The sequence below is a fragment of the Micrasema longulum genome, unplaced genomic scaffold (genome assembly GCF_059751315.1).
Source record: "Micrasema longulum isolate JH-2025_06_02 unplaced genomic scaffold, ASM5975131v1 h1tg000307l, whole genome shotgun sequence".
Lineage (NCBI taxonomy): Eukaryota > Metazoa > Arthropoda > Insecta > Trichoptera > Brachycentridae > Micrasema > Micrasema longulum.
The window spans coordinates 436,958-445,062 of NW_028277511.1; positions in this window are offsets into that span (position 1 = coordinate 436,958).

Consider the following 8,105-nt stretch of genomic DNA (forward strand, 5'->3'; position numbering starts at 1 on the left):
TCCAGGAAGGCAATCTCCAAATTGTAATTTGGATTTGAATTTTTTTCTTCTTTTTTCTTTTTTTTTCTGTATAATAAATCTGTTACGTATATTTTGTAACGTATTGAGAGTGAATTAAATACTCTGTGTTAATGTTTAATTAAATTGTCAATGTTAATAAAATTAAATAAATAAATGTTAAGTACAAAAGGAAAAAATATTTGAGTGGCAAGTAAATAAAAATGTTTTTTGTGCCAAAATTTAATTAAATAAAAAAAAACATGATAAATTCACAATCAGCAACTCAAATGTCTAAAGAAAATATTCATGTTTTTAGAATTCGTACTTCTGAGAAAAAAACTTTTTCCCCTCCATGAAATCTAGCGATTTAAAAAATTGTGATAGAAAATATGAACATTTTAAATCATTGAAAATTAAATAGTCAATAAATGAAAAGTTACGTACTGATGACAAGAATCTTAGCACAATATATATATATATATATATATATATACATGGTGTTCTTTAAACCCTATCACATTCGAAACCACGATGATCAGTATGAGCAAGAAGACATTCCTGCACATTTAAATAATTTTTTAGAACGAATAATATTTACAAAAATAAAATATTAAAAAAAACAAATGGTTGCTTACTTCTGCAGGGGAGAAACGAGGGGGAGGGGTAGTGTGATACACCATCAACATCGCGGCCGCGCCCCCCTCGCTTCTCCCCTGCAGAAATGAGCCACCATTAATTTTTAAAAATATTTTATTTAAAAAAAAATTATTTGTTCTAAATATTTTTTTTTTAAATGCTTATATGTCTTTTTGCCCATACTGATCATAATGGTTTCGGATGTGACAGGGTTTAAAGAACGCCCTGTACAACTTTTTATATATCAATCAAAGAACGCCTAATTCAGCAAACCTTGAAAAAACGGCATTGGATAACCCACGAACTGTCAGTTGTTGTGATGAGCACAGAGCACATAGCACGGTGCAAGTGTCAGCCCAGGAATGCGGTCAGCGGGTCGTTGCCGGACGTAATGTTATACAAAACGACTCCACAGCGCTGTCGCCGCCGGCACCGCGCCGTTTAACGTACCAAGTAAAAGGGGGACTGTTTATTAGTGCATCGGGTAAAGCATTTTCGTAATCCTCCAACACTTTCAGGCGGGTTCATGTGGCGTGTGACCATCCTCAGTATCGGACGTACCGCCTACCGCCTGCCAACTCGAGACTTGTAATGCATGCGAAATAAACAAATCGCCCAGAAGCATTGTCACTGTCCTTATCTTCTGATTTTTGTAAGATCGGTGATATCCTTTATTCCAGATTGTACCACTCTTTGGTAATACCACCATCGTCAGATTGAAAGTTAAGAAAAGTGGTGTTTATACACATATATGTTTATAATATATATTCCAACGTGTCAAAAGTTGGAATAATCGGCGCTCGTGCATGAGACGATGTGTGAATGTAGAGGACGCGAGATCTGTATGCAGAGACAGAGTGATATGGCGTTCTATCTTTTCTGCCCATCCTTACGGGGATACGGCGGGATGGTATTTTATTTCGAAATAGGTTTGCCTAGAGTTAAAGGCGACATTTATAAAAAAACAAAAAAAAAATTAAAATTATTTTGTCGTTCTTTCATATTAAATATTTCTTTTTTGGAGCAATTGTGTTTTAGTTAGAAAAAAAGTGTTAGTAAATGAGAAACAAGACACTGCCCGCGGACAACCCTGTCTCTAAAAAATCCTATTAAAAAGGAAAGTTGTAAATATGAGACAAAATAAGGATGTATGGGAATTAAAGGCCGTTTTCACATAAACAGTACAATATAATACAATAAGTTTTGTTCCAGGACTCTTTCTCAATTTGACGAGAACAAGACGTGAACGTGTCGTTCCCAAAAATAAAATTCTGCCGAAAATGGCGCGGATTTTTTTTATTTTTTATTAATTTGATCGTCCTTTGGCAATTTCAATCTTAGAAAAACTAATAATATTTCTCGTCAATTCGGTCGTAACAAACGCCGTCGTGTATTTATTTTTGCAGCGCTTACGTATGATACTATTTTTCTGTTACACCAGCGAGCATGGAAATATTTTAACCTCTAAAAAAATTATTTATTTGAAATTTATTTCTAATATTATTTATTGTTTTCTATGACATATTATAAAGTGATAGGGTTTTAATAAGGTAAACTAAAATAAAATCAATTTATAACTTTTAAAAAAATTCCGTCGATTTTAATAGAAATGTGTTTTTTTGTGAAAAAAACTTAGTTTTTTCTTTTTAATTTTCTTAATTTCATATAATTTTATCTACTTGTAATGAAAAATATCAATTATTAATATTTATTTGACTCTCCGTTGTTTTTTATCACCTCTTCAATGCGCAGCAGCAAGGAAATTATTGAATTTTTGAGATTTATTTTTTAATTTTTACATAAACGTCATAAATTCTCTCAAACATAATAATGATGTGATAACTTATATTTACATATACTAAACACATATACTTGGTACACTTCCACTTATTTATTTGACCAATTAGCGCTTTCACCCTCTAATGGGCATTTTCAGACTGGTGTACCAAGTATTTTTAAATTAATAACTTAAACAATGCAATTTTAATTGACAAGAATAAATTCTTCTAAATATAAAAATAAATTGTAGAATTTATATTTCTATTGATGAATTCTTAGTGTTTCAATCCGTAAAAAGAAAAACATCCGCGGTTCATCTGTCCGGCAAGATATTTCACTGTTAGTCGAAGGTGCTTAGCGCTTTATCGTACTCCAGATCTCTGTCTCACGTACTGATTTCCACCCAACCAAAGAATTCAATTTTTCTTTCATCGTAGTAAATAAAACGTGGTCGATATACTTGAGTCCAATTTTTTATTAATTTTAAGCAATTAGTACGCATTTTTTTATTGCAAAAGTTATGTTTCTCCGAGCCTCCTTGCTTAAAAGCCACATTCCCGGAGTCTACAACGCATGGTATGAACGCTATCTGGAGCTCCACCAGCCTTAATACACTCGGTTCTTACATCTCCTGCACTAAATTGATTCTGCGGGCATAATCGCTCCAGCATTCGATCATCAGCCAAAGGTCTTCTCTGAATTTTTGTTCGCTCTAAGCTACAGCGCCTTTATATTTTTTTTACACAATTTAATACTGTAGTTCGACATATCCAGTTAAACGTCCTGTAGCTCTAGAAGCTCTGTGAATATAACTAGTTGATATATTCACAATGCAACTTAATTATTTGTAAAGAAAACCCAAACAGGTATGCAAAAATATCAAGAAACCTATAAAAATAACAGTAAATAATTTTTTGAATTCCCTTATTCCCGTTATTACCATTTTAAATAAATGAAAACATTTCAATGCTCTCTACTGTATGTAACAATAAAACGATAAAGAAAAGATTGGACGATTAAACGAGTTGACCATTTCGCGCAACATGCTAAAGGCCGCGATCACGACCGTGACGTCGCGTGCATATCTGTTTGTATCTTCTTGGTGTCTGTTGTTTGGCTGTCGGCGTTGGCGTCGCGTCGTGCCCGCCAAAAAGCCTTCCAGTAAATTTCGCACTGGTGAACTATTTATTTACTATTTTCCCGGATACGCCGATTATGTATCCCGGAACACAGATCTGCAACTTATTTAATTACGTCGGATTAGATTTTAGCGGATTCTCACCTCTCGTGTCAAAGGTCGCGTTTCTTCTCGGCTTGAAACGTGGGCGCGGGCGTGACGTGACGCTCCGCAAACGTCAGGAAGAGCAGGTGGTTTTATAAAGCATAGTGGCTGAAAGCTGTCAGTTCAGTTGTTCAGTATACCGGCTGGCTTGCTCAGGACGACCGCGTCGCTAGAGCTCGCCTACATTCCGTACATCGCACTATTCACGCTGAATACTTAAATTGCGAGAAAATATCTAACGTAATTGCGCTGTGATAAATAAACATTTAGAGCGAAGGGAATCTCGTACGATTTTTACGAATTTCGTGTGCTATTTGTCTTTGATCTTAAAGTAGGTGAGTTTTATATTTTTTAAATGTTTTTTTTGAAAAAAATTTAAGGTGTGTACTTAACAATTTTAGTAGCTTTACAATGGAAAATAGATAAATGCTTTTATAAAATATTTGTAAAGCATGAAAGCGTCTAGATTTAATAACATTGTTTTGTTTTTGAAATTATTTTTGTATATACACAGCTATAATATAAAAAAATTATAAAAGTAGATTGTGTAGAAAAAAAAACATTTATTAATTATTTAATTATATTAATCAATAGAAAAAATAGTTATTACATTGTTTATAAATTTGTATCTTTTTTTCAATTTTAAAATACGTTACATATTTGTTTATTTAATTAATTCAATTTCAAACATTCATCCTCAAATCGAAGTCAATTTAACTTGATATTTAATAAAAATATGCACACTACTAAATACTTTTCTTAACTTCCCGCTGTCATTGACTCTCACTGACACATAATTCATGCGATCTATTAACTTTCGCATCGTTAGCTTTTGTGCCAAACACGTGTTTTTTATGAGATAAAAATTCGTACATGTTACTTTAACTATAAAATAAATTAAAACTATTACTTACCTTTTATTTGAATGAATTATGCAATTTCACAGTATGTATGCATGTATTTAAACAATATTCCTATAATATATTCCATTTGGGTTTGAAGGCCAGGGGTAATAGCTAGAAAATCGAGTCTTCGCATAGTGCGGAAGTATTGATAATAATTATAAACACAACATGTGTTGATTCTTCCCACGTGTTATGCAAATTTTTTCATTTACTTTTCGTCTCGTTATTTTTTTTTGTAGTTATTGTGTCAATAGTCTCTGGGAAATCGTCCAATGCAAATACATCATTATTATCCAATTTTGCTATGGATTAGGTACTTGTTTTTATTTCCTTATTTTTATACTTTTCAAATTTATTTTAGAACTATTTTTATAGGACATCCAAAAACATGTTGGTGCAGTTGCAATACCGCGAAATAATTACCTACTTAAATATATTGACAAATAAAAAATACGTGCCATGAAATCTTCTCGCACTCCTTTGTAAGCACTGTCTCGCGGTTCTAATGTTGTCAGTTGCCACAGTTAAAAATATCGAACCATATTGACAATCAGGTAGGTAGTCAGTAGGTACTATCGCTAACTCGAAAGCAATGAACGGACCGGAATTCGCTTTTGCGAATTACCTATATCTCATATGGCATTTGGCCTATCGTCGACAACACGATAACAATATAAAAAATCGCTGCAGTGCCATTTTCACATTTGTAATTTGATTTGCATCGCATTCCATAAGTGCTACTCATATTCAGTAAAAATACATTTCGCTGATAAGCAATATCTAATGGGGTTCTCTCTGTGACATGGTTTTGTCTAAATTTGGTGGCGTAATTTAATTTGTGATATTCCTGCAAATAATGGCCCCGTGTGAAAATAGAGTGCACAAATAAAAGGCGCGCACATTTTCTGCGGTCACTGTAATTGAATGTTACCATCAAAGTTGAATCATCTATCAGCGACGAATATTAGGTACCGCCGATATCGAAAAAACCACAATAAAACTTTCTATATCGGCCGAAACAAAAAAATATAAAACCGGGTTGATGCTTTATTGTACCAAATAATACCACTCTCTCCAAATGCTTAATGAGGACAACATTAATTAATAACTTGAATTCGTAACAAATGATATATATAGCTTGTTTATCCCCTGACCGCATACAGAGCCATATCTGACTTGAAATATAAAATATGTTTATGAATTATTTGGATATATTTTAAATCTTACTGCATGCAATCCCATATTTAACGATGGTATGTGTGTCTATTGGTGACATATAATGGCAAATAACTCAACTACCCGCTCGGTATGAGGGCTTGCGACTGTGACAGTAGCATCATGCAAATATTGTCTTATTCAAATGCGTGTAATTAAATAAAACTTAATAGTTCAACTAAAATAAAAATTCTGCATGAAAACAGAATATAGGTGAATACATTTGATAATATTAAATAAAAATCGGGCTCTGGTCCTGTGGCTAGTGTCTCGGACTCACGGACCAATGGCCTGTGGTTCGAATCCCTCTCTACTCCAACTTTATTTCCATTTTCTAATAATAAACCAAACCACAAATATCATCACAATTATGTAGTTTCTTTCTACGGCCATGTCTTTGATGTCCTTGCATGCATTTTTAAATAAAAGATACAAAGACAATTAAAAAATAAAATAACTAACATACGACTCGTGTCTACCTGACCCCTGCGACTGAACTGTACGAAAAACATACCAGGGCTGCTATTCTAAACGCTTTTGCTACCGTAGAAAACGCTTTTATAACGCGTATTTACGTAATAAATACGCGCTGTTCTTCAGCCGCAAGAGCGTTCGGAATAACAGCGCAGTTTGACATAAAAAACTTGACGAAAATTACGACGGTAAAAATTATACACAGAATTGTGCTCAAAAACATACAAGTCGATGACATAACATTAACTAAAAATGCTTTCATGTACAAATATAATACCGGACAACAACAACACTATCACATTAAAAAAGCAAAGACAAACGTAGGACAGTCAGAAATACTGTACAATGGACTTTAACACTACAGAGGCTTATTTACCTTACCACTTAACAAATTACACCGGAGACTAATTTAAAATCAACAGGGAAAAAGCACACTAACCAGACTAGACCTTATAATATTTATTATATAACCCTAACAGATTAAAAAAAATAATTAACCAATCAAAAAAGTTAACATTTATTTTACCGTATCTGGCTTTCTATGCATTTCATGTTTAATTCATATGGCCATATCTTGCATTCCACGCATAAATATTTATATTCATATTTCACAAATGATTCTATGCTGTACCTATATTGGATCCAACTGCATTCATTACTCGCATGCCGATTAAAATTTTTGGGATGGAAAACACTAGCAATGAAAATGAAGAAAAAACAATTTAAACCACGAAAACATAAAGAGGTTCCTCGGGAGAGTGTCATCTTCCGGAATGGACCAGCCTTAAATTAAAACGCGTATAAGAAAATTGTAAAGAATACTCCCAAATCAAACGTATGAAACGTGAAGCATATTTATGCGTTAAGAAAAGTGGGTAGTTGTAGGTACCCATATCATATTTTATGTTTGAAAATAAATAGAGAAAGATATTATTTTTTGCTTTTATATTATTTGATGCTGTCGTCAAACTTGCTGTCATTATCTAGAATTTTTATTGTGAAAACTTATAAAATATTCACATATATGTAAGTTATTATACTTCTAATCGAACTCCGATTTTGTTGAAAGAGGAAACGATTTTCAACAATGCTTTCGTCAGTAAATGTATTTACCATTTTATTGCATAATTCATTTGATCAGTTTTATGACAGATTTTAACGATACATTAAAACAATGCGAACCAATAATAAATGTGTAGAAATCGATCAGAACATATTAAGTGGGCAATTATTTATTTTAAAAAAAGTGATTTGATTATTATTTATATTATTTTAGTACAATAAGTACAAACCATAGTTTTATCATTATACTGGCATGTGTTTTTTGGCCTTCATTATAATATCCATGCAACAATATGTACATAATATTTATTTTAATATATAATAAATACTAATTTGCTGGTTATTTTCAATTTATTTATAAATAACTCACGGGTACTTCTCAGAAAAACGTTTATCTTCGTACTTAATTTCTTCTATTGTTATTTTATGTTATTACTTTACTGTAAATAAACGTTAATATATTCCGCATTGTTTGTACAGACCTATTAATTTATTGCGTAATAATTTTATTTAAATAAATAAAAGAAAAAATACCTACTTGATGGGAACTACTAACATATAAAGGCAAAAGCTCTTATTATTTTTGTTTAATTTACATAAATTAATATTTAACGTTAAAATAAATAATAAATAAAATAAAGAAATATATAATACTGACCTTTTTTGTCCATAATACTGAACTATTTCGCAAAAAATATAGACAGTAGGAAAACGGTTTGATAATAATTTGTAATTATGAATATTGGCATAAC